The sequence below is a fragment of the Hyperolius riggenbachi genome, chromosome 4 (genome assembly GCF_040937935.1).
Source record: "Hyperolius riggenbachi isolate aHypRig1 chromosome 4, aHypRig1.pri, whole genome shotgun sequence".
Taxonomy (NCBI): domain Eukaryota; kingdom Metazoa; phylum Chordata; class Amphibia; order Anura; family Hyperoliidae; genus Hyperolius; species Hyperolius riggenbachi.
The window spans coordinates 325,323,545-325,351,190 of NC_090649.1; the positions used below are offsets into that span (position 1 = coordinate 325,323,545).

Genomic DNA, 27,646 nt, shown 5'->3' on the forward strand with positions numbered 1-27,646 from the left:
TAACCTTCATTTAATTATTTTAATGTACATGTAAAAGTAATCTGTTTCATATAGTTATTTTTATCTTGATATGTTTATATCTTAAAGAGAGCCTGAGGTGGGCTAACAAAAAAAAAGTAGGCTACCTGATCCGGGGGGCTGAGTGGATCCGGTAGCCCCCCCAAAAAAATGCCGCTCCGCACTGGCCTACTTTCACTTTCGTGACCTATAGGTCCAAACGCTGCAAGGACAGACCGTGTGTCTCTCGACAGCGTGCAGGGAGGTGGGGGAGCGGCAGGGGGTGCGGCCGGGGAGAGCTGCCCAATGGCAGTTCTGAAAACCCTGCAGGAACAACCCCGACAGGCGTTTTGAACAGGGAATCCCTCTCCCTGTGTTTACCTCAGAGATAGCGACAAATATTGATGCTAATCTCGGAGGCTATAATGCGGCAGTGTGGGGGTGGAGCAGTGTTGTGTGGACACAGAGGCATGTCATGAGGCAGAGAACATGCCTCTGTGTCCCATCTGCTCCCCATCTGCCCACCTCGGGTTCTCTTTAAAGCCTTTGTTTCTGTGTCACATGGTCACAGAGTAGCTATGTTTTCAGAATAAGGCTTTTGTTTCCTGTTTTGTGTTATTGTTTTTGGGCAAATAAGACTATGGCAAAAACTGGGCGGCTTCACCTATTAACCCTAACCTTCACCTTTATCTGTTAGCTTTTTGATGTCACCTTGGCTTGTTCCTGCTCACATTGGTGAAAAGTATAGATGATCAACTTATCTTACAATAATCAACCTTAAGGTCTTGTGGACAATACATGGAAAAACACATGACCCATTTTTTGATCAGGTGTAATTTGTACATCTCTGACTGGATGGTTATTACAATGTGATCATAGCTTGCATCTGTCACAAAATGTGACCTAGTCCCTCATCTTCAGAATCAGAATCAGAAACTTTGTTTCGCCAAGCATGACTGGGTCATGCCCGGAATTGGGCTTGGCACGTGCAGGGTACTGATACACAATATAGTTACAGATACAGGACAGGACATGCAGTAGGAACAGAACATTATACAGAATACGGAACACTATATAACCTTTATGCAGAGGGAGACAATGTGGCATAAGTTACAATACAAACACAACCGAAAGGTACGCTTGAGCTGGAGCGCCGTCTATGTGCAGAGCGCTTCAGGCGTCATGGTATTGTGGGGTGGGGATGGGCATTTCCATGGAGAGAGTTCAGGAGGTTGACAGCCGAGGGAAAGAAACTGTTCTTATGTCTTGAGGTCCTGGCGTAGATGGATTGGAACCGGAGCTTCCGGCTCGAGGGGAGCTGATTAAAGAAGCGGTAGCCAGGGTGTGAGGGGTCGTTGGCGATTTTTAATGCTCTGGTGTTCAGCCTGGAGTGGTAGAGGAGGCCCAGAGTGGGAAGGGATCTCCCGATGATCCTCTCCGTTGATCTGATGACCCTCTGCAGTTTGAGCCTGTCGCTGGCGGAGGAGCTGGCGTACCAGACCAGGATGGACGAGCATAGTACGGATTCGATTGTGGCTGAGTAGAAGTTTGTCAGAAGTTTTTGGGCCATCCCGAACTTTTTCAGTTGACGGAGAAAGAAAAGTCTCTGTTGGGCTTTCCTCTGTGTTGAGGCAGTGTTGGCGTTCCAGCTCAGGTCATTGGAGATAGTTGTGCCCAGAAGGCGGACACTGGGGACTCTTTCTACTTCTTTGCCATCAATGTGGATTGGAGGCAGTGTAGAGGCGCGCCTCCTGAAATCAACGATCATCTCCACCGTTTTCGCTGTGTTTAGGACCAAACTGTTCTCTCTGCACCAGCGGCATATGTCTTCGACCTGGTGGCGGTACGCCTTCTCATCGTTTTTGGTTGGCAGAAAAAAGTGATTGTGCGTTCCTGCTTTCTCTGGCTTTAAGTTATTTGACACCAAGATAAACTATGGAAACCTAGCTTTAGAGGACAGTCAGGCAAATCAATATGGGGTAGTGCCCAAGAAATAGAGGAGAACTCTTACGGAGTGTAATGAGACAGATCTCCTATCTTTAGAAGGAATTAACTGTAAAGGGTATCACTATCTGTAGCAAATGTCCCTGTCCTGAAGGGCTTCTAGTAATGAGTCAAACAGTTTTTTTGGTATTCTACTAGGCCTGGAAAAATCACAGAATAAGGGGAGGTTGGATCCTTTGTATCAAAGGCCATCCTTAACATGAGTTGCAAGCTTGATATCTGATTTAAAAACAACAGTGAAGAGAGGCTCGGCAAAGTGAAGTGGAGGGCAAGAATATCAGGCAATATGTTTCAATTGCACCTGTCTTTCATAGAGAAGCTTCAGCTGGACGTAGCAATGCTGAATAGTCATGTGTATGGGACTTGGGTCTCTGAAAAAGTTTGCCAAAGGTCGATAGTAAATTATGAACACTTCAGAGCAGTTTTCTTCATGCCTGGTGTACTGGCCCCTCCACCCCTTTGTCCTCTTCCTCACTCTGTTTCTGATGGTTCATTATGAATGTTTAAAACATATTGTAATGTTGCCTCTTCCAGTGTAAATATCATTGAAGTGCCATTTCTGACAGCTTACAGTGCACTAAGCGCTCTCTGTTATCTCAAGATATTGATTTAAATAGATACACCACAGCAATACTGTTTTGTGCATGACTTAGTTTAAACTAATGTTTATTTGTGAAACACTTGCAATATCTATACACTTAGTGTTTTTTTTTCAACATTACAGCCCATATGCAATTATTTTTTTCACCTGAGTTTTCTCCTAGAAGATAATTTTGATCTTTCCTTTAAACTAAATTTTCAGCATTTTACAATTGAAAAAGTACCCAAAAGTTGGGGAAAAGTACTATCAAATTAATTTTGAGTATTTTCTTGCTTGTTGGAGGCTTCAAAATATCACCTAGGAGAAAAGTCAGGAGAAAAAGTGAATTGCATATGGGCCTACAAATGCTACAATAAACACTGATTGCTAAGTTGTGACAATATTGTTTCTGAGTCTAAAGGCTCATACACACATCAGACTATAGTCTTTGGAAACTGAAAGATCACAGACCAATCTTACCACCCTTCATGTAGTATGAGAGCCATACTATACACAGTCTTTTCTATGGAGCTGAACTCCACATCAGAAAAAAATCTTTGCAAGATGCTGCACACACAGATGCTGTACAGACACAAAAGATCAGTATCTGCAAAAGATCTGTTCCTGCCAAAAATCCATTCCTGCAAATTGCAATGATAGTCTATGAGATCTGCAGATCATCATACACACATGATTTAACTGACATTCATCTGCAGATCAAGCAATCATCAGCAGATCTGAAAATCCATCCTGGTGGATCTGATCTGCAGATAAATGTCAGTTAAATCATGTGTGTATGATGATCTGCAGATCTCATAGACTATCATTGCAATTTGTAGGAATGGATTTTTGGCAGGAACAGATCTTTTGCAGATAATGATCTTTTGTGTCTGTACAGCATCTGTGGGTGCAGCATCTTGCAAAGATTTTTTTTCTGATGTGGAGTCCAGCTCCACAGAAAAGACTGTGTAGAGTATGGCTCTCATACTACATGAACGGTGGTAAGATTGGTCTGTGATCTTCCAGTTTCCAAAGACTATAGTCTGATGTGTGTATGCACCTTTTGGCAGTAACACATACCGCATCAATCAAGAGACACTTGTGATCAGTGGATGCATTTCAAACACAGACAGATCACCAATTCCACTGTCATCCTCCAGAAGAATGTGTAGGAACATCCCCACTTACCACTTTCTGGACCTTACGTCCCTTTGTAAGTGGTAAGTGAAACAAAAGTTAGCTTTCTTAAAACAGAAAGAATTTGCGATAATTCAGGTTGGAGTGAGCTTGAGATGTCTCCCAGTGCATCACTGCTGAATATATGCAAATTAACCATTGTTAAAGAGACACTGAAGCGAGACTAAATCTCGCTTCAGGTCTTATATATAGCAGGGGCACGTGTGCCCCTGCTAAAACGCCGCTATCCCGCGGCTTAACGGGGGTCCCTTCACCCCCAACCCACCCCCCGCAAAAGTTGGTCGTAAAATGGTCGCTGGTAATCTTCTTCCTGGAGGCAGGGCTAACGGCTGCAGCCCTGCCTCCCAGCGCGTCTATCAGACGAGCATCGCCGCCTCTCCCCGCCCCTCTCAGTGAAGGGAGACTGAGAGGAGCGGGGGAGAGGCGGAGATACGCGTCTGACAGACGCGCATGGGGCAGGGCTGCGGCGGTTAGCCCTGCCCCAACCAGGAAGCGCTCCCCCGCTGCACGGAGGGGGTTTGTGGGGACAGGGACCCCCGTTAAGCCGCGCTATAGCGGCGTTTTAGCAGGGGCACACATGCCCCTGCTAGCTATGAGGTCTGAAGCGAGATCTATTCTCGCTTCAGACTCTCTTTAAGTGGTAAGTGGTAAGTGGCTGGGGTGAGCTACTAAGGTTTTTTTTTGAATTACCTAAAGTGAATGCACATCCTCTAAACACTTTAACCCTCTGTTTCTAAAACTTTAAAGAAAGAGCAACAGCAAATTATAGCCATATTAATTAATACAATAAATATTTCACACCATAAATAAAAGAAAGAAATTAGATTAAATGCATAAATTAATGAATTAACAAATGAAAAAAAATGCATACAAAATAGAAAAAAGTGAAATAAAAATTGAAAATTAAATAAAAGTAATAAAAATACTCATACATTAATCAATTTACCAATTAAAAAAAATAATGAAAATAAATAATTAAATAGGTATTACATTTTTAATACATCTGAAGAATACATTAAGGACAAATAAATGATAAAGACCTATTATGAACTTATTACTTATTCAATTAATCTGGCTGCCCGGCAAATTCTAAACACCATCACTGGCCACAGTGGATGCCTCTACAACATACAGGTATTTCCTACCTACGCTTATATGTGAAATACAAATCCAAGTCTGATGATATTTCTGGCACAAGAAGTAGCAGGTGTCTACTATTAGTTATATGGCCTGCAATAATAATTTAGTAATTAAGTCTCTGGTCTGAGAGATGATTCATTTTCTAAGGACCTTTTTACAACTATAAGAAATATAAATAAAATTATTAGGGAGCACCTAAATCTGTTGGATAACCGGACCACAGTTTAGGCCCAGGCTACATTAACCTCCTTTGCGTTAACCCCGTGTGTGACACGGGGTAAGCCGCCGGAGGCTGCCGCTCAGGCCCTGCTGGGCCGATTTACATAAATTTTTTTTTTTGCTGGACGCAGCTAGCACTTTGCTAGCTGCGCCAGCACACTGATTGCCGCCGCCCCGCGCCCGATCGCCGCTATCCGTTGCGGCGCGCGCCCCCCCCCCCCCAGATCCCGTGCGCTGCCTGGCCAATCAGTGCCAGGCAGCGCCGAGGGGTGGATCGGGACTCCCAATGACGTCACAACGTCGCTGACGTCGCTGACGTCGGTGATGTCATCCCGCCCCATCGCCATGGCGACGGGGGCAGCCCTCCAGGAAATCCCATTCTTTGAACGGGATTTCCTGATCGGAGATCGCCGAAGGCGTCCGAAGCGGGCGGGGGGATGCCGCTGAGCAGCGGCTATCATGTAGCGAGCCCTGGGCTCGCTACATGATTAAAAAAAAAAAATACTGCTGCGCTCCCTCCTGGCGAAATTTTTCATACCACCAGGAGGGTTAAATAACTATTTTAATTTGATAAATATTTCAGTAAACATTTTTGGGGAGTGCTGCTGATGTTGTGAGTGAACAAGGTATTGTATCTCTAGAATGTGATTGCATCCACTACTAGTATATTTATCTGTCAATAAGAATGGCTTAAAGAGAACCTGTACTGAGTAAAATTATTTAATATAAACACATGAGGTAACTTCAAATGAACATTACATAGTTACCTTGCCATCAGTTTCTCTCAGAAGCTCACCATTTTCTTCTTAGAGTGATCCCTTCCAGTTCTGACAACATTTTGTCAGAACTGAAATATATCAGTTGCTGTCAGTTATATATCAGTTGCTGTCAGTTATAGCTGAGAGGTGAACTGATGTGTCCATGTTTCCCTATGGCTCAAGTGGGTGATGTTACAGTTTAACAGTGTGCTGACCAGGAAGCTGTTATGGGGTAATAGCCATTTTCAAAATGGAGGACGGAGAGTTCCATTGATCACAGTGGACAAACAGGATGCAGGAGAGGAAAAATAGATTGAGGAGTAGACTACACAGGAGATAAGTATGACTTGTGTATGTTTATTTTGACTTTTAACTTTCAGTTCAGGTTTTCTTTAAAGCTGGCTAAAGGGATCACCCACACAGGGGCGTAACTAGAAGTCCCCGGGCCCTCATGCAAGAATTTGAGCGGCCCCCACCCTGGGGCCCGCTCTTGGTCGTTTTAGGGGAGCAGGGGGGGTCGCAGCATGAGGGGAGAGCTTGGTAGCACGTCTGTGGGGAGGGGGGACGCCCCCTCCTCCCTCACCTCGGGCTCTCCCCTCAGTGCTCCCCGCCTGCCACTATGTATGCATCAGCAGCAGAGGCGGCAGCTATATTTACCTCCATTCACCACCGGAGGTCGCCGATCTGCAAGGGCTTCACATTACTTTCACATTACTTCCTGTTTTAACAGGAAGTAATGTGAAGCTCTTGCAGATCGGCAACCTCCGTGGAGGATGGAGGTAATTATAGCTGCCGCCGCTGCTGCTGACACTTACATAGAGGCAGGAGGGGAGCGCAGAGGGGAGAGCCCGAGGTGAGGGAGGGGGGGGCCGTCCCCCCTCCCCACCGGCGTGCTACCAAGCTCTCCCCTCATGCTGCGACCCCCCCTGCTCCCCTAAAACGGCCATGAGCGGGCCCCAGGGTGGGGGCCGCTCAAATTCTTGCATGGGGGCCTGGGGACTTCTAGTTATGCCCCTGTGTGGGTGATCCCTTTAGCCAGCTTTAACTAAAACAGCCATGAGCGGGCCCCAGGGACCCCCCCCCCCCCACGGGGGCAGGGGCTGCTTCCCCTATTGTTACGCCAGTGCATGCACCCACACATTGGAGGATATGTGGAAGCAACAATCTCACTTTTTATTTATGTATGGTGTGCATCTACTGGCTTTTGGTGAGTTTTAAAGCAAAGTCCCTGTAAATTTTGTGTAAATGTTGTGCTATCAGGACATTTATCCATTTTAATAATTTTTATTGTTTTTCCAATATTATAGATGCTAAAATAAACATTAAGGCCCCATTCACACTAGATCGTTTTGCTGGTGATTTCGGCAAAACACTCAAGCGCTAGCGCTTTTTAAAGCGCTAGTGCAATAATAACCTATAGGCCTGTTCTCACGTAAGCGATTTGCGTTAATCGACGTCGATTAACACAAATCGGCCCAAAAAAATTTGTATCCTGCACCATTTTCAGGCAATTTCCCGGCGATCACCTTTAGTGCTATAGAAGCAGTATTTTGCTACTGTTCAGCTGACAAGACTGATAAGAAGTCAATCCAACAGTTGGATTGACTTCTTATCAGTCTTATCAGCCTTTTGAACAATAGCAACATACTTTTTTTAGCTGTTTCAACTTGTTTCGCAGCAAAAGTTGTTCAACAATTGTGCTGCATAAAAGACCACTGTTGAGCGGGTGTATGGGGCTAAATGCAGTAACACAAGTTGCATCGATCAAGCATTCTTGAGTCCCATATCATAGTTCCTAATGGATCACCAAATGAGTTAGGGAGGTACTTCCTTGGTCAAGAGACCAATGATCTCAAGGTTGGTGTATTCTGAAGAACTATGTATACTTAACCACTTCAGGACCACAGGCTTTACCCCCCCCCCCCCCCCCCACCCCCCAAAGACCAGGCCATTTTTGGTAAAATGGGCCACTGCAGCTTTAGGGCCAAGTTGCAGGGCTGCACAACACAGCACACAAGTGATCCCCCCCCTTTTCTTCCCACCAACAGAGCTTCCTGTTGGTGGGGTCTGATTCCCCCACAGTGTTTACTTATTTTTTGTTTTACAAATATTTTAGTATTTATTTTTAAATTCATTTCTCTATTTTTTTTCCCTATGACAGTTTAACTATGCTGAATGTTTACAGAGATCTAGGTATGCAAAATGAAGCTGCCCATGTGCAAAATGGCTGATCTCAAGATTTGTTACATACTCTGACTAGGTAATGTTCCCAAGAAGTAGTTAGGCTAAAGAGATAGTCTTGTTCCTACAAACTTTATGCATTGATTCTGTGTTATGGGACTGTAGATCCATATCTTCTGAATTATATGTGACTAATTCTTTTACGTTAAATTGGCTGTTTATGTGGACTGTTTTTAAATAAAAAACATTTATGGAGCAAAGTATGTAACACGCTCATAGAATTGTATGGGCAGTAGATCACATGCAGAATCAATCCACAACAATGTAAATGACAGGATCAACAGCATTCCAATGTTGACATAGATAACATTCATTCATCATCCCATCCCCTCCCCCCATTTCATCCCCTTTACCAACCCTCTTCTTTGCCCCACCCATTAACCCCTGCCACAGTTGTTTACATTTTGTTTTCTTAATAACGCAATGTTCCTCAGATATTTTTTCATCTTCACATGACAATTTGGTTCATTTAGCAAGGGCGCCTTATTTGCGGCTACAAGCACTATTCGGCACTGCTATTTGGCCTGAGGAAGTGGGCATGCACACACGAAAAGCATTGACAGTGCAATAAAATTCTATTAATATGTGAATTTGTCTTCATTGAGGTAAGCCGCCTCAGTTTTTTTTTCATTTTATTTGTTTTTAACACATTTTATCTTCTCTGGGCACCTCTTTCCCCTTTATCCTGTGCCTTCATCCTTCTTTCGGAGGGGGGTCATCCCTCTTTGACCAATTTAGGTCATTTGAGGTTTGTTTTTTTACCAAGAGTGCGACTATTACCAGCTCAGTCTGGTCACCCGAGTGGAGTCGGGGTTATGCATCTCCACCTGCTTCTAGTGGTCGGTTGCCCTTCTGCAACCCACCTTTTTGAGTATAATCCATCCACATATTTTATATACTTCTGGTACTGTGACATACTGCACCATTTGGGCTCCTGTTGTCACTGTGTTTTCTTTTTGCAGGGTGCAATTTTTAAAATGTTTCCCCATTGACTTCGTTGATGTTTGAATACAGAGCTTTTGGATTACAAAATGTTTCCATCACTTTAGCCGAAGGGTCCTCAAACTTAAAAGAAAATTTAAGCAACACTATAAGTGAGTGACTCAGACTCATGAATTCTTGTTATTGCTCTGTCAAAGTCTAAATGATTCACGTTATTTTTTTCATGTACAATCACATATCAATTGCATTTCATTGCTCTACACGTAAACTAATATTATGTAATAACATGCAACACAACAGACAAAATATTAAATAAAACCAGGACTGTCAACACACAATCTCTATGCTCAAACAAAGCCAGCTTTTGTAGAAGACAAAGTATTCTTCCCAGCTCCTATGTCACATGTAGGAACAATTGGGTTTACTCATTTGTAGCATCATTGTTTTGGGATATGAATATTTTACAGACCAGTGACGGGTGCCTCATAGATTCATAAAGCAAACACTGAAGGGCTTGTGTAAATGAATAGCTGTGTAAAATGAAAACAAACAAAGATAATCGGTATGACAGCCCAGGGACTGATTTTGTTGCGGCTGCTCTTCCAAAATGTGAAGCTGGAGTAGTTTGCTTAGAGAATTTAATCAGCCACACCGCATTTCTGCCATTATTCCCTTTGAGAGTCTAATAATTTAATGTTCTTATTGATTCATCGTTCTTAGCTTATTGTATAACTCAATTTAAAATCCTGCACTGTGGCAATTTTATCTTCTGGCCCTATTACTGAAGAAATTCATTTTGGTTTTGAGGTTGAATTGTACAATGGAACGACAGAGATGCAAGCAAGGATAGAAGAATACCGAGACGCATTTACTATTTGGCTTCTCTTAAGCAGATAAATTATGACAGCGAGGCACTAAGAAATGAAAAGGCATCAGGAGTGATGTAGGTTTTATTTTTTAATAGCACTTTCCTTATTTCTATGACTATTTTTCCTGCTCAACTTCATTTGTCACAGATCATTTTTCAGGATAATAGCATCCTACTGTTTGAGAGAGAGAACGATATTGATAGCCTTGGAGAATTAATTTTAATGTTTCTTCATGGCCAGCTCAAATGAAGGCAGGTGCGACATGGGATTGCCAGCATTTGCCTGGCATTGAGTGCATTCACTGATGATAAATGAAGATCTGCACCAGTTAGAAGTAGGAAGTGGCAATCATGTCGATATTTGTTGGAAAAATAATAACTGATGCTAACAGTATGCACTTTTGAACAACTTTCAGTTATCGGTAACAAGGTGAATCTACTTTTCAGACAATGTGGCTGCATATGGGAATTATTTCTGTTAACCATGCAACTATACTTTTACATCATCTATATTACAACATTCCTTTCTCAAAGAAATTATATAAATGCATTTTAAACCTGCATTGCTTGCTTAGAAAATCTCTCTGGTTTGGTGCTTTAGCATCCAATTATGGCTCTCGTATTGAGCTTAAACTGAAATGTCATTGTTGCCAACACGCTGAACATTTTAAAAGAGATCTCATGAAAAAAGGGCATTTATATAGAAACGTGTAGAATTTGTCTTGCTATCAACACAATATGTTATTCATATGGCAGATTCAAGCAAAGCACCCTCCAGGAGATGTTTCAATAACCTCTTCAGCAGGCATATTATTTAAATGTATTACAAACTTCAAAAAAGAATCTCTCTTTCTACTATTAATCTCCTAGAAATAAAATGCTTACAAAAGTAATGCTCTGTGAGTGACTCGAAGAAGATTGCATTGCTTATTGGTTGTATGGGAAAAGGGCATTTAACAAAGATATGGTGTAAAAATAGATAGAAAGCCTAAGAGATGCCTGGAAATGGATATTAGAAATAGCATGAGGATACGATACAGGCTCGCCACTTACAGAAATACTGTACGCTGAGCATCTTTTGTGAAAACTGGTGTAAATACTAGCCTAAGCCTGTGTTCCTAAACTTATTTTGGTTGGAGAATATTGGAGAACATACGGTAATACATTTTGTGAATGTGGCCTGACTCTAGGAATAAATATCTACTAGTAGGTGACTGGAGTCATATCAGACCTTAGTAGGAGTTGTTGAAAGGTTAGTCAATTATGATGCAGATGTGTGAACATGCCCTCCTTTTGTTACATAATGTAAGCATTGAAGAAAAGAAAATGACACACACACACACAAATATATACTGTATACATACATACACACTCAAGAGAATATAATTCAGTTTTAATCATCACTCAGAAGTTATTATGGTATATTGATAGTTTGTCAGTGGTGTCATTGGTCCCTAATGGTCCCTAAATGCATGATGTTGAGAGAATCAGCTCACTGTATCTTTTATTTCTTTACAGATTGTGCCAAAGTGACTAAATCATGGGATGGAAAACATTGAGGCTTGCAGCGTTATAAAGTTCCTGCATTTGAAGAGTAAGAGTGCCTGACCAAAAAAATCCTCTTCATCCTGTTCCAATTGTGTCACCATCTGTCTTGAAAGGTCTTGTCATGTTTGTTTCTAGAAAGGGGTTAGCAAACATAGAACCCAGCATGCCGACACCTTAGACAAAAGCAGGTTATTATGAATACATTTCCACACACTTCCATAACTGAGGATAGTTTCAGTCATGATCATTTGAATGGATGTTCATCTGTCTGCCAGGTTTAAACACTTCACTTCTTCACTGTAGCCACATCATCCATCAATGATTGTCTTCCATGTCTTGGCTCATCTGTGATGGACAAATGACCAGTTTGGAAATTACTTTTCCACCTCATAATAGTGTAATAAGATGAACAACCATTTCCATAAACTGCTATCATCTTAACATGAATTTGCCAGGCACTGTTACCCTTTAAGTGCAGGAACTTTATCACACTGTAAGCTTCAATCTTTCCCATCCTACACTTTTGTCATTTCTGCCAAAAAATCTGTAAAAAAAAAAAAAAACAAGATACATTGAGCTGATTTTTTCAACATCATGCACTTAGGGACCATTGATGACACTGACAAAATGTCATCAACATACCATAATAACTTCCGGGTGATATTTGTAGCCCCCTCTAAGATCTGATATTATAATTCTAAGGTTGCAAACTTTTCTTTCCCTATTAGCAGACAGTTTTAATTAATCTAGACCATGTTTGCCGGATCATTTATGTTCACCAGAAATGTCCAGCTCAGACAGCTTTACAGTTTAAATCAGAATCTCTCTTAAGGTGTGAATAAATTGGAAAATCTGAACAGGAGGTGACTCACATTTCACACAGCTGTCTGGTGCTGATCCACTATAGGGGATTGTAATTTTTTAATGCTTTTTCTATTAGCCTGATAAAATTACTGAAGGCTGAAAAAGCGGATAAGAGAAAGGCAAGACTATACGCAGAGAATGTTTCAGTTCCAACATAAAGGAAGCAGGAATGGAGATTGAAAGGAGACTTCGCTGTTGTTTAAATCCTTTTTTAATCAGTACTTAATCAATTTAAATCCTTCTTTAAACAATGCATGCAGATTCATTCAGTCTTCTTCTCATTTCTAGTCCTTATTTTGCAAGTCGTTTTGTTCACTTCTCATTGTAAAAGGCTAAAAAACAAGGATTGAAAACAGATTAAAATAGAGTGAAAATGCAAAAAAATAAAAAAAAATAACTTCAACAATTTCATCTGCTCTCCTTTGGCTACTGTATGTCAAAATACAAAGGATTAGGTCTGAAACTGCATTTTGTGACTTGAAAGAAAACAAGAAAATAAATCTGCTTTGTGCTACTTTTTTCCTTATGTAAAAGATAAAAAAAGATAAAAAAGAAAACAAGGGGAATGTAGCTGCACTTGGGTCCTCATGACCTCATCAGCACAGGAACAGTGGAGAGCTCAGCTATTCCTGTACTTATATCTTGATGTTGCACATGCTAACCTCTTAAATTGGATGCTCCATTGGTCAGGGCTCTCTTCTCCTTCTGTGTCACAGTTTCTACTTGTTATGTCTGAAACTTATAATTTGTACTCTTGGCTATTTATAGTACAGTGTTTTAGAAAAAAAACAGCAATAATAATAATAGCAGCAGCAGTAGCAACAACAACGACAATAACGTCCAAATTCTACTTTTAGTATCATACTTCTTACCAATGAAAATGAGAACATGAAATGTAATATCCAGTTATTTTATATAGAAAACATGTATGTACATGTTTATGTACAGAGTAGGGATGGTCGAACACGTTCACTGGGTAACAGTTCCCAGCATAAATCATTCCCCGTTTTTTTACCACAAATTTTCATGTCCAAAATTTGTGTTAACTGACTTTAGTGGTTAATAGCAAAGCCCCCGTACATAATAGAAATTTGGTATGTTAAGGAGAACAGTGTCAACAAGAGAAAAATGTTTTTTTTGTTTGTTTTTTTGTGAAAATCAATTTTAAAGTCACGATAGTCACAGGAAAATAGTTTGTATCACCCTATCGGTAAATTTACATGTATCAAAAGAAAGAACAGTGAATTTCATGCTGGGTATCCAGGTCATTAGTGAGTAATGACCACCTGGAAACTCCGGTGAAACTTGTAATGCTTTGGCAAGGAGTCGCTGTACAGCCACAATATTGCCGTATAAGGATCCCTGGCAAATTTTTGCCATGATTTAACCATTAAAATGTTACATTAAAAAAAAAATGATGTGGGGTCCCCTTTCCCTAGCCTCTTTAATCACTCTGCGACCGCCAACGCTGGATGGCAGCCGCAGAGTGGCTCTCTCATTCCTCCTGGATGCACTGGTGCTTCATATCAAAATGCACGAGATTAGCAGGGAAGGAGCGTGGGCACCCGTTCACTGCAGGAGGAACGGGGAGACAGCCGCATACAGCCTGCCAGCCGCGATCGGAGCTGGCAGGCTGTAAATATAAAAAAGGCACAAATCATTTGTAGAGCACTGTGATCTAACAGCGCTGTACGGGGGGCAGCTCTGTCAATGAGCTGTCCCCAGGAGAAGCACACAATCGAGTCTCTCTCATAGGCTGATGCCTATGAGAGGTATTGTAATGGTGGATCTTGGGGAAGGGGGTGGGGGAAGGAGGAAAATAAAAAATAACAAAATGTAAAAAAAAATAATATTATTATTATTTAAAAAAATTATGTTGCAGCAGCAATACTCCATACCCATTTCCAGAAAGAGTTACAATTAAATAAAAATGCAATGACCAGAGAAGTATTATAATTATTTCTAATTAACTGTAAATACTTACCTTATATTACTCCCATGACATAACAGTAACCTCGGAAATTATCCAACACCATATCCTTCTTGATACCTGACGAACGAAGGAGAATCCCTCACACATTAATCCCTACCCCAACGTATAGTGATGCATGTGCATGTGCATGCCCTCTATTGGTCTTTTAACAGACCAACTAATATTCCTATTGGTCTGGTAAAAGACCAAGGGGTGCTGGAGGGGATTGCAAAGATTCTCTGGGGTTTGCTATAGTTTTCTAGTATAGCAAGCCTAGAACGATCTTCCTGTACCCTTCCCCCGCTGTATCTATTGTCACAGATGGTAGAGCACCCACAGTACCCTGCCCTGTGACATCCATGCCACCCCAAGCAATCCCTGGACAAAGCATTGCAAACTCCACCGAGGTTTCCAAGTGGTCATTATGCACTGACTACCTGGAAACCCGGCATGCAATTCACAGCTTTCTTTTGATACATGTAAATTTACACTACTGATAGGTTGATACAAATCACAGCTAAATGTGCCAGGGAATCTTATACAGCAATATTGCAGCTGTACAGTGATCCCTGTCCAAAGCATTGCAAGTTCCAACTGGGTATGACATTCACTGCTCTTTCTTTTGATACATAAAAATGTACACTACCGATAGATTGACACACTGTCATTTAACCATATTTAAAGGAAGCCTGAAGAAAACAAAACAACTTATGATATAATGAATTGTATGTGTTGTAGGGATAACAAATAGAAAATTAGTAGCAAAGAAAAGAGTCTCCTTTTTATTTTCTGTTACATAGCTTTTTTTTATAACATTACATCATTCGGTCATATTTGCAGTTTAGAAACCACACTCCGGCCCATATGCAATTAACTTTTTCTCTGGAGTTTCAACTACGTGATATTTTCACAACTTATCATTCTCAATAATATGCTTTTAAAACCACCATCCAGCAAGAAAATAGTCAAAATTTTGATAGTACTTTCTTTCACCTACTTTTTTCTATTTTTCCAATTGAAAAATGCTGAAATTTTTTTTTAAGAGAAGATGAAAAATTATCACCTAGGGGAAAACTCAGGAGAAAAAGTGAATTACATATGGGCATCTGTCTTTTAGGCCCTTTTCACAGTACGACGTTAAAGTCGCACGTTAGAAAATGTTCAAGCGCAGACTAACGCACAGCAATGCAAAGTCTGTGTGACATTCATAGTGCACACGTTGCGTTGTGTGTAACGTGTAGCAATATTTAGACAGTACTGCATGCTGTGCGTTTAGCAATACATTTGCTGCGGTATGTGTGTTGCACATGCTCAGTAATGTTTTTTTTTTTATTATTTTTAACGCATGTGCTGTTTTCGTTCCATCAGTATGCGATGAAAACGGCGCACCAAGAGACACATAATGTAGTACAAAATAACGTCCAATTTTATAACCTACATGAGTTGCATTAGGGGCACGTTGTGCGACTTTAACGTCGCATCAAATGCACCGTCCCACTGTGAAAGAGGCCTAAAGCTATAAAACCAAGCAGAAATACTGACCCTTTGAACTTTCCTGCAGCAAAACCGTTTCTCAAGCTATCTCACTGTTTCTTGGCTTTTTAAGTGCTTCAGAAAACAGGACAACATTCGACCCAGTGGGTTGAAGAGCTCGGAGAAGCACTTTTTCATAGATAACAACTGAAGTTTTTTTGTTTTTTGTTTTTTTTCTGTACTGGAAAAGAACATGGGACTTTTTTATTTGCTACTAGTGGTCAATTTTTTAGCTGTACTACACATACAATTCATGAGTTCACATGTTTATTTTCGCTTTAAGTTTGCTTTAAAACAAACGTTTTACCTATTGCAGTTTTTAAAATAGATTTTCTCAAAAAATGTCAAGATCTTCCTGATTTTTTTGTTGTTGCCACTGTTCTCCTTAACATACCCTGCAAATTTGTTGATTCTAGCATGTATGGGGCTTTGCTATAATAAGCACTAAATATGGTGGCCGTTGACATTTATTTAAAAAATAAACATTAAAAATGTCTTAACAGAACAGGAATTTGCAACAGTCCCGGCAACAAGCTTAAAGTCTCCACAGCTTATATTCTCTTTAGCACAACAGACAAACTACAACTCCCAGTGTACTCACAATAGGTGAACAATAAGTCCAAGCAGTCTAAGTAGCAAGCTTAACCACTTAAGGACCGCGGTGTTAAACACCCCTAGTGGGCAGGCCTTTTTTGCCAAATTGGGCCACTGCAGCTTTAAGGCCTTGCCGCACAACTCAGCACACAAGTGATCCTCCCCCCTTCTCCCCACCAACAGAGCTTTCTGTTGGTGGGGTCAGATCGTCCCAGGAATGTTTATCTATTTTTTAATAAATATTTATATTATTTTCTATTACATTTCTTTATTTTTTTTATATTTTAACCACCCTCCCTCCCTCCCAGCAGAAGCCTATGACAGTGATCAGCTGTGTTATATGTTTCATCCTATCACAGCCTAGATACTCCTGTGTCCCCCGGGGGGACAGCTGTGTCCCACGGCTGTCCCCAGTACAGTGCTGCCTTAGAACGCAGCGCTGTACTAACTAAATAGACGGCTGTTCCACTGTCTAACAGTCTCCGAGCGGCGATTGCCACTGGGAGACTGAAGGTGGAGCTTAGCTCCATCTTCTAAGTGGAGATGTGTATGCTCTCCTAGAAAGCCCATTCCCAGCTGCTTACGCCAATCGTGGCACGTGGAGCGGTCCTGGGGCTGCCGCACTGCTCACGCCAATCAGTGTGGAGCAGTCGGCAAGAAGTAAAAATGTTCACAATCCTGCTGGAGAAATGACAGGGAGGATTTAGTAGGTTATACCTTAACTCTCTAAGACAGAAGTTGCCTTTACACTCTATAAAGGTGGCCACACACACTATACAATTTTTTTTTAAATATCTGTTCAATTCAAGGATAGCAATCAATTCTTATGACTGATTGTAACATTTCATATGTTATATATGTTCAATTTTGTCCCAATTATGATAAAAATTATTGTAAACTCGGAAAAAATTGCTTGGGTATATATATTATTAAAATCGACAATCTACCACACACCATTCAATTTTCATATACATTTATTAGAAAAATCCACCATTCTCGATCAATTGTTATCGAATAAAAATGGGAAATCTGATTGGATTTCTTGCATGAATAAATAAAAGCTTTAGATTTTTCAGGAAATCAGATCTTTTTTATTGAATTGCTGTAAAATCAGATCATTTTATTGTATACAGTGGGGCCACCTTAGGCAGGGTACCTGACATCAATACAGGATCTCACTATGCTCTCTGCAGCTTTTGAAGGCAGAACACAACTAACCACCTTTAAACACATTGGGCCTGATTCACAAAGCGGTGCAAAGTGTTTGCACGCCTGTGAAAAGCCCTTTATCACGCCTAAACTCAGTTTAAGCGTGATAAAATGAAACTCGTGCGAAATTGCGCGCGCAATCGCGCGGTGCACGGTGCAGTGCGCGCGATGCGCCCATTAAACCCTATGGGCGCTGCGCGCGGAGTTGCGCGATTGTGCGCGGGACTTTGCGCGCGATAAAGAGCACAAAACGGTGCTAACTCAGCAGTGCAAAGGTTATCACGCCTAAAGTCTTTTAGGCGTGATAACTGAGTTATCATCGCTTTGTGAATCAGACCCATTGGCCTCAATTCACTAAGATCATGCTAGAGATAATAAGGCAAGAGAAAACTTACCTCCACACGTGAGAAAGTTATCTTACCTCTTCATTCCTTAAGTTACCTCTCCTGTAGTTAATGTACCTCCTCTGTAGTTAATTTACCTCCTCTGTAGTTAATTTACCTCCTATGTAGTTATTTGCACATGCAGCTAATTAACAGCTTGGCCTCAATTCACTAAGATCATGCTAGAGATAATAAGGCAAGAGAAAACTTACCTCCACATAAGAGAGAGTTATCTTATCTCTTCATTCCTTAAGTTACCTCCTCTGTAGTTATTTTACCTCCTCTGTAGTTATTTTACCTCCTCTGTAGTTATTTTCACATGCAGTTAATAAACAGCCTGACTTTAACTCTGGAGTTATTTTAAGGATTGAAGAGTTAACTTAAAGACAGAAGAGTTAACTTTAGGTTTGCCTGAGGTAAAATGTTTCCTGAATACCACATGCCTTATGACCATGGTAACAACTCTAGAAGAGTTATTAAAGACAGGAGATAAGCTTAGTGAATTGAGGCCCTTGTCTTTAACTCTGGAGTTATTTTAAGGATTGGAGAGTTAATTTAAAGACAGAAGAGTTAACTTTAGGCTTGCCTGAGGTAAAATGTTTCCTGAATACTACATGCCTTATCACCATGGTAACAACTCTAGAAGAGTTATTAAAGACAGGAGATAAGTTTAGTGAATTGAGGCCATTGTGTCCTATACAGAGGAGTAACCAAGCAGCTCAGGGTGACCCAAACTACTAGGAATGTATAGGGGGATAAAAGGAACCAAAAAGCCCTCCTACTAAAAAAGCAAAGCTTGGTGTAATTGCTTTCTTAAAACAGAAGGAAATTTGCAATAATTCAGTTATAAATGAACATTTGTGGTTACCCACAATGCACACCTACTAAATATGCAAATTATCCCTTTTTGCCCTTGGTAAGCCAAGCAAGCATCCAGAACCGCTGGTTTATAGCAAGCCTATAGCTTTAAAGGGGAACTGAAGAGAGAGGTATATGGAGGCTGTCATGTTTATTTCCTTTTAGACAATACCAGTTGCCTGGCAGCCCTGCTGATCCTCTGCCTCTAATACTATTAGCCATAGCCCCTGAACAAGCATGCAGCAGATCAGGTGTTTCAGTGGTTCAGACTTATAAGTCAGATCTGACAAGACTAGCTGCATGCTTGTTTCTGGTTTTAATCAGATACTACTGCAGAGAAATAGACCCGCAGGGCTGCCAGGCAACTGGTATTGATTAAAAGGAAATAAATATGACAGCCTCCATATACCTCTCTCTTCAGTTCCCCTTTAAGTTTTACACAGCCTATACAGAAGCAGGCAATCCCTTTAAGCAATGCTCTTAGTAATAGGTAGGTGGCGTTGCAGTGTCTGGCACCTCTGAATAGGCCTTCTCTGGGGAGAGAGATAAACATGTAGCTGACTGTGCCTTGTTTATTAATTATATTGATTTATAAAGCGCCCACATATTCCATGGTGCTGCACAGAGTAAGAACAAAATAGGGGGTACATAGTAATGCAAACTGTGATATACACAAGATGTAGGCACGGGTACATAATACAGAATTGACAGGCATAGTAATTACAGTTATGATTGTAACTAGAGATGTCGCAAACATAGAATTTTCTGTCTGCGAACGCGAACTTCTGCAAAATGTCCGGGAACAGGCGAATCTGGCGGACCGCCATAGACTTGAATGTACAGGTGGATTTTAAAACCTACAAAGACTGTTTCTGGCCACAAAAGTGATGAAAAAAAGTTGTTTTAAGGGGTCTAACACCTGGACAGGGTTATGCCAGAGGGGGATACATGCCAAAAGTCTCATCAAAAATTACGGAGTTGATGCAAAGTCAGGTTTTAAACCCTTATGGGCAGAAATCACATTATGCACAGCTCTGGGTGTCAGACGGCTCTGGAGTATCTCACACAGAGAGATACAATAGTACTATCAGAATACAGTGAAAAACTGTATATACTCGCATATAAGCCGACCCGCATTTAAGCCGACCCCCAACTTTTACCTGAAAAACCAGGGGAAAATGATTGACCCCCATATAAGCCAGGGGTAGGAAATGCTGGATTGGTGCAGGCGCGTGATCCCCCCAGTGTGTCCCAATATAGCTAGTATAGTGCCCAGTATGAGTAGGTAGTGCCTCAGTATAGCTAGTAAAGTGCCCAGTATAGCTAGTATAGTACCCAGTATAGCTAGTAAAGTGCCCATTATAGCCAGTATAGTGCCCAGTATAGCTAGTAAAGTGCCCAGTATAGCCAGTATAGTGCCCAGTATAGCCAGTATAGTGCCCAGTATAGCTAGTATAGTGCCCAGTATAGCCAGTATAGCCAGTATAGTGCCCAGTATAGCCAGTATAGTGCCCAGTATAGCTAGTATAGTGGCCAGTATAGCTAGTATAGTGCCCAGTATAGCTAGTATAGTGCCCAGTATAGCCAGTATAGTGCCCAGTATAGCCAGTATAGTGCCCAGTATAGCTAGTATAGTGCCCAGTATAGCCAGTATAGTGCCCAGTATAGCCAGTATAGTGCCCAGTATAGCCAGTAAAGTGCCCAGTATAGCCAGTATAGTGCCCAGTATAGCCAGTATAGTGACCAGTATAGCCAGTATAGTGCCCAGTATAGCCAGTATAGTGCCCAGTATAGACAGTATAGTGCCCAGTATATCGCCCCCCCTCCTCCTCCCCCCGCGGCCCCACTGCTATTACCTGCTTTAGGCAGCGGCCGCTTCCTAATCCATGTTCCCCTCTCCATCATGCGTATACCGTAAGTGTATCACAGCAGCAGGCCTGGCTCTGCTGCTGTGACGAGGGGGGTGGGGGTCAAAAATTCGGCTTGTATGCGAGTATATACGGTAACAATGCATTGGAGATGTTCTGTGCTTGTAACTTAATAAGGCAACAACAGTAGTGTCCACACCACTCTGGGTGTCAGCGGGCTGTGGAGTATCACACACAAAATAAACACAGGAGACCGATGTGCTATGCCACAAAAGGGCAGTTTGGGGTATGTTTACAGCAAGAAAGGAACAAGAACACAGGATTAGCTAATACTTTCCCTACCTACCTGCAGCAAGTCTGACCCTGCTCTCACTAACAGTCAGCAGCCAGCAGAGAAATGATCCAATATGGCCACCACAACTGTTTTTTGATGGGGGGTAGGGGGTCCAGGAAGGGGTGTGCTAGCTGATTGGCTGCCATGTGTCTGCTGACTGTGAGGTAAGGGGTCAAAGTTTAGCTGAATGATGATGCGAGGGGGCGAATCTAACACGCCAAATATTCGCTGTTTTCCGCGAATGCGAACAGCTGATGTTCGTAGAATACTGCTTGCCGGTGAACTGTTTGGACCATCTTTAATTGTGACATGATGAACAATATATATAGCAAATTCCAAGACACAAAAGGATGAGAGAGCCCTACCCTTGCAAGCTTACAAGTTAAAGGAATAGGGAGGAAACAATTGATGGGGTAGCCTCATCATTCTTCATTCCACCAATGAAAATAGATGAAAGGATTAGCAATAGATACCTGTACAACCTCCAAGGAACCAGATGCCTTAGGCTGTGCCGCCAGATAGATAGCTGTATAAAAATAACATCAGTATATAACAGTAATATCAGTGTAGACTATTAGAGATTCCAGGCACCAGACCGACAATTCTAGTCTAAGACACCTTTTTTACATCCTCAGAAAGCTAACAGGCATTGCAAGGTATATGGCCTAACAGCCTTTTCGCAGGCTTTTCACACTTTGTCAGAGGCAGTAACACAAACAGTTGCCAATACAAGAAATAAGCAATAAATACACAAGTAAATGCAAAGTAGATGCTTACCATTGCTGTGAACCTCTCCACTACCGAGCACGTGGTGAATACAGCACCCCGAGCCACCAACTCGCCTGCCAAATCTAAGCCCTGCCCCTTCAGGTCAGATGCAATGGGATTCCCCGAGCTAGCCAATTGCATCACCACCTTCGGCATCCACACCATCCTCGGACATCACGCATCAGGCAGTATCAGTGGGGAGAATTCCCAGGCGTCATAATACCATGTCAATCTGGGAGGTTGTGGTAAACTTAAAGAACATAAATTAAACATACGGTACATAAGGAAAGTTAATATCAAAGGCAAGCATCAATAACCCCTAAGAAGTCCTGAATTATGAAAACAATATAATTACATACAGCAAGGTGTTATATGCTGGAGATGACAATATTAAAGAAAATCTGTAACTAAAAAAAGTTCCCCTGGGTGGTACTCACCTCGGGTGGGGGAAGCCTCCGGATACTATCGAGGCTCCCCCCGTCCTCCTGTGTCCCACGGCGGCAGCGATAAAGCTCCCCGAACAGCGGGGATGTAAAAATTTACCTTCCTAGCTCCAGCGCTGTATCGGCTCTCTGCTCGGAGATAGGCAGAAATAGCGGATCGCTGTCGGTCCAGTCTACTGTGCAGGCGCAAGTCTCTTGCACCTGCTTAATAGAGCGGACCCGACAGAGATCGCTATTTCCACCTATTTCCGAGTAGAGAGCCACAAAAGGTAAATAATGCACAGCCAGACAAATTGTCGGCTGTGGGTTCTGTGGGCTGCAGCGAGACCGCTATGGGACACAGGAGGACAGGGGAAGCCTCGACAGGATCCAGAGGCTTCCCTCTACCGAGGTGAGTACACCCCAGGAAAACTTTTTTTCGTTACAGAGTCCCTTTAAGTGCTGGAGATGGAGATTGTAGGGGAAATGTTTCCCAACTTCTACTTCCCGAATCAGGAGATCAGAAAGAAAGAGAGGTAAGAAGGAGGGCAAGAGAAGAGGAAGCAAGGTCCTGCGCCCTCCGCATACACCCAAAAGTCCAAAGTCCACCACTCAGTCCATAGATAGATTCTTCGACTCTAGACTTATGTCACTCTTCATTCCTCTTTATACATAGGCAATCCTAATAATAACAGGGAGGTGACTACAATGGCTGTCCCTCTAAACACATCTGATAAATATAGGCATACTGTAGCTGAACAGAGCTCTACAGTACTGCTAAAACACAGTGTTTTGTGGACCTCTACGTACACCTTCCCTTTTTGAAGATGACCCAGTCATTTGTTGCATTGTTCTTGTGAATCACAAAAGCATACATCACAGAATAAAAATTCATGAAAAAATACTCAATTCCTTTTCTGAAAAAAAAAGAATCATATAGAATAAAGGAAGTAACATGATGAGGAAAAAAGATAGAGGCACTGTTGAAGCATGAAAGGTACCTTTAATCCACGGTGGTGCAGACAACGGGGTACCCCCACTGTGTACCCCGTTGTCTGCACCACCGTGGATTAAAGGTACCTTTCATGCTTCAACAGTGCCTCTATCTTTTTTCCTCATCATGTTACGTGTATGTTCTTGAGAGCACGTTCTAGCCTTGGTACGGATCCGGTGCTACCCTGCCTCTGGTTCATCTAGTGCCAGTCTTTTGTCCTCCCACATTGTAGAATAAAGGAAGTGAAGTATGGCCCACTGTCATGGAGCAGATATCTTGACATCAAACCAACAAATAGGGAATACGTTTAATGACTAACTGTACATAGTTTATTGAAAGCTTTCAAAACATTAAGTTTCTTCTTCAGATTTGATCCAAATATGGATCAGAACCATTTGAATTTAGTTTTAATAGTTTTATTGAAAAATTGTTTTGAAATACAAAACAAGCTTTACAAGGTAAAACCCTTTGCACTCTCCTAGGATAGAACATAATTGCTTATGGGCCACAGTGTTTTTATTTTACAGTTTTGAGCATATTTCCAAGCATAGTACACAAGTGCCTCTATGCATTGGTACCCAGTACATTTCTCCACCAGCTATATGTTTCTAATAATTCTATCACTGGCAGAGCTATACATGACAGTATGCATACATGACAAGAACTCTTTTTGGAGTCTCTACTGTAAGGATATCATAAACAGAAAATTTCTGTTACCTTCACTCATTACCATTACTCGTTACCTTGCTACCATCACTCAACTAGAGAAGGTGATCCATCAGAAAGCATTCAAGACCAAGCATTTCTGGGCTCATTCTGTATACAGATCAGGACTGAGAGAACATGAAAGTTCATGTTGCTCATTCTCCATCTTCGTAGCCAATTTGTATACACTGCTCTACATCTGGAAGATGTGGGAGTTGTGGAGAGCCAGATGCTGGGAATAAGTAATCGACCTTAATCAGTCCAAAAAGCTACTTACAACAATCTGAATAATGCACAGAGACCACCAGGGGATTTTTTTTATCGATTCAGGCTTGGTGCTGCTCTTGCCTCCGCAAACTTGTATAAATCTGAATGTCCATGATGTATAGTACCTGCCATTGACTATTAAGGATAGGAGCACTAATGGTGTTGTGTATTCATTGGCTGTCAGATGTTTTATTAAAAGAATACAAAAATATAGAACTACAGTGTGACCTCAGATATCATCCTTTATTTTGTACCTGGGAATGTTCCCTTTGTTGAGGGCTGGTAGAATCATCAACTTTATTTTAACAACAAAAATGATTGGCAAGCACACAGACTGTCCACATTAGAGCCTCAGAAGAAGCTTACCCAAGCGAAACGGTCGTCAGGCCATGCACCCAGCAGCACCCCCCGCTAAACCCACCACCTCCTCTTGCCTGCCACCATAAGCATCATCCTTTATGCACAAGTATATGTTTGCTATGAACTGATATCCCCTGCAATCGATGGAAATAAACACTGTTTAGTAGTGCCAATTGGTTCTTCTCTTTATGGCACCAACTTTATTTTACAGTTTTGCAATCATTCTCTAGGTTTTTCACAACTTTCACCTGAAGGACGGAGAAAGGTACTGTTTGATTTTCTACCATTTTTCTACTCCCCCCCCCCCCCAAAAAAAAAAAACTATTATAGCACATATGTGCACAACACATTTATCCTCATTGCTTTGCATTTGCCATCTAGTTTCCTTTTTCTGAATCAAGGCTTATAAGGTTACTGATCTGTGACAAAATATGATAAAAAGGTTCATTATGGGAGAAAAATGTAGATGATATTATTCACTTGATACATTTTTTCGCTTAGAAGGATGATTTTTCAAAGAAACCCCCGCTGCATGAAATGCACAAACAATGTGAAGTTTGTGCTATTACAATGACTGGGCTTGTTAAATCCTCGGAAAGGCTGTTTAGAACATTGCTGCAAGCCTGAGTGGGTTAATTAAATGGAACACAGTGGGTAGAACATCACGTTTCAGCTGTAATACCTACTCACTGAAGTATTTAGCTGCTCGCCTTATGATAATAACAGTTTACTGTGCTGGCTAGAGAAATAATCAGTTCAAAGTCGTGCTAGTTCATGAACCAACTTTCTTCTTATCAAACAGAAAAATGCACAGATGCTTACTGTAACCATGAACTGTAATAATATGTAAAGTTACAAAAAATATTTACTTTGCTAAAAAATAAATTGTATCATGCTGTATCTAACCCAGGCTCAAGGGCAAGGCTTACCCATAACTGAAAGTTCCGTATTGCTCAAACACTCACAAGTGTAAGTTGCCATGAGGCCTCTTGTGTTTTGTAGAGGAAAACCACAGGGGTCTACACCTGAAAGTCTGGTTATAGGTATTGGGGATACAATTTATAGACAGGCAATCCAACAGAAAAATCAGAACCTCTTTTAGGCGTACGAGAGGAGTCGGCGCAGGAGACTTGGGCGCAGGATACAGCCTGTATGGCTTATCCTGCTCCTGCACAAATTCCCATTGATTTTAAATACTATTCCCCCTCCAGGCCGCCATGGATGGTAGGAAATGAAATAATTTGGCATCCAGCAATTGCTGGAGACTGAATTATAGAGTTTAATAAGTAACTTTAGCTCCGTCTTCTGGTGGCGCTGAAGTTACTCACTGCTGCGCCCAAGTCTCCTGCGCTGGAATGGCAGTGTTCATCTTTTAATGTCTACAGTGGAAGACTAAAGCCAAAGTGCAATGCTTTACAACAAAAAACAAAAACACATACAATTATGAATTTGGGAAAAATCTAATTTTGCCCTTTCATACTTCATAGACAAACTTTACTGAATAAAGCTTAATAAATAAAATCACTTTTTTTTAAAACAATATTACTTTATGAATTAATTAGTCAATTTGACCATTGTAAAATATTTTCTCTCTCCGATTTAAATTCTTATTACAGGTGTTGCCATCTTTATTGTTGATAGGTGCATCACTGCTGAATGTGTGTTAATGTGTGTTTTGGAGTCAGAAGAAAAAATAACTGGCCTGTGAGGAAAACTGCATAACTTAACAACCTGGACTAAATATCTACATCTATAGATAGATAGATAGATAGATAGATAGATAGATAGATAGATAGATAGATAGATAGATGAAGTGTTTCTAATGCTGAAACCAAGATAATTAACAACAGTGGGTATCCTGAACAATTTACTACATTGTACCATATGTCACAATGGTGTGTCTGTAATGCAACTCAATTTAGGACAGATATTTTATTTTCATTTTGGTCATCAATAAGTCTGCAATGGATTTATGCATGCATGCTTTTCTACTGTAGTTAGAAAGTAGAAAGTACCTTCATTTTCCTCCTGATCCTTATCATATGGAAGCTCACTACACTGAAAAAATTTGATTTTAGTTGACAACAAAGAAAAACAAATTACATGTACATTAAACAGACAATGTTTTAGCTTTTTTTTCAGATCAAGTACTAGGTTTGTTTGATGTCATCGCTTGGTGAAGACTCGGGTGGATCAAATAATGGTTTACTGAACTGGCTGCATGTAAAGAAAAATCTCTCTGTGTACAGATTTTTTTATTGTAGAGAAGTTAAACTACTTTATATCAATGGCCAAGTATGGCCCTCATGCTTTTCAAAACAGTCTGTGTTGTAGGGCATGCATCACCATGGGCAACTGTGCAAAGTGACATTTGACTTCCCAGGCCTCCAAGATTGGAATCTCAACCATGCCTAGAGTGCTGGAATGTTACTCACAGCTAGAGCTATAGACATCAGTTTGAGAAGCTTTTACCTTTGATTTTTCAGTTGTGAAAGCAAGTCTGTGTATCCATCCTAACATGAGGTATGAACCCCATTCACCAGTAACCATACAGTACTAGACTGCATCAGAGATGTAATGGAGGAGTTTTGAAAAACACACCAAAGAAAAAGGTATAGTTAAAAAAGGCTTCGTTGAAAGAGTAACAAAAATTGCATTTTTTTTCAGTGTCTAAGACCCAAATCACAAGCCAAGAAAAGTGTAAAGATGTGTAAACCATTGCTGAACACTGTAATGTCCCTTTGTAAGATTATTTAATGTTGTAATGTCTCCCTACTCTATTGTACAGCGCTGCATAATGTTATTGCTTTATAAACATAATTTAATAATAAATGACCAAATAAGTGAGTTTTGCTATTGGTTTTCTGGGATTGGTGCCACTTTGCAGTTTTGCCTACTATGTATGGTTAGTTTCCAAGAACTTTTTTTTTTTTACTTTTCTGGTTGAATTTGATGAATGGATGCCTGTTTTTCAACCAAAGTATGTAACTATTTTTATATCTGTCCTGCTGTTTCCTGCAC

At 41.1% G+C, this 27,646-nt stretch overlaps 1 long non-coding RNA gene across 1 annotated transcript in view; it reads right to left on the reverse strand.

The window, feature by feature from the left end:
• Window positions 1–12,632: 12,632 nt before the first annotated feature.
• Window positions 12,633–27,646, reverse strand: part of LOC137570808 (uncharacterized) — an 85,596-nt gene continuing 70,582 nt past the window's right edge. Inside the window, exon 3 of the long non-coding RNA XR_011031194.1 lies at window positions 12,633–12,690. This is a non-coding gene — a long non-coding RNA (uncharacterized lncRNA). The remainder of the gene's footprint in view (window positions 12,691–27,646) is intronic.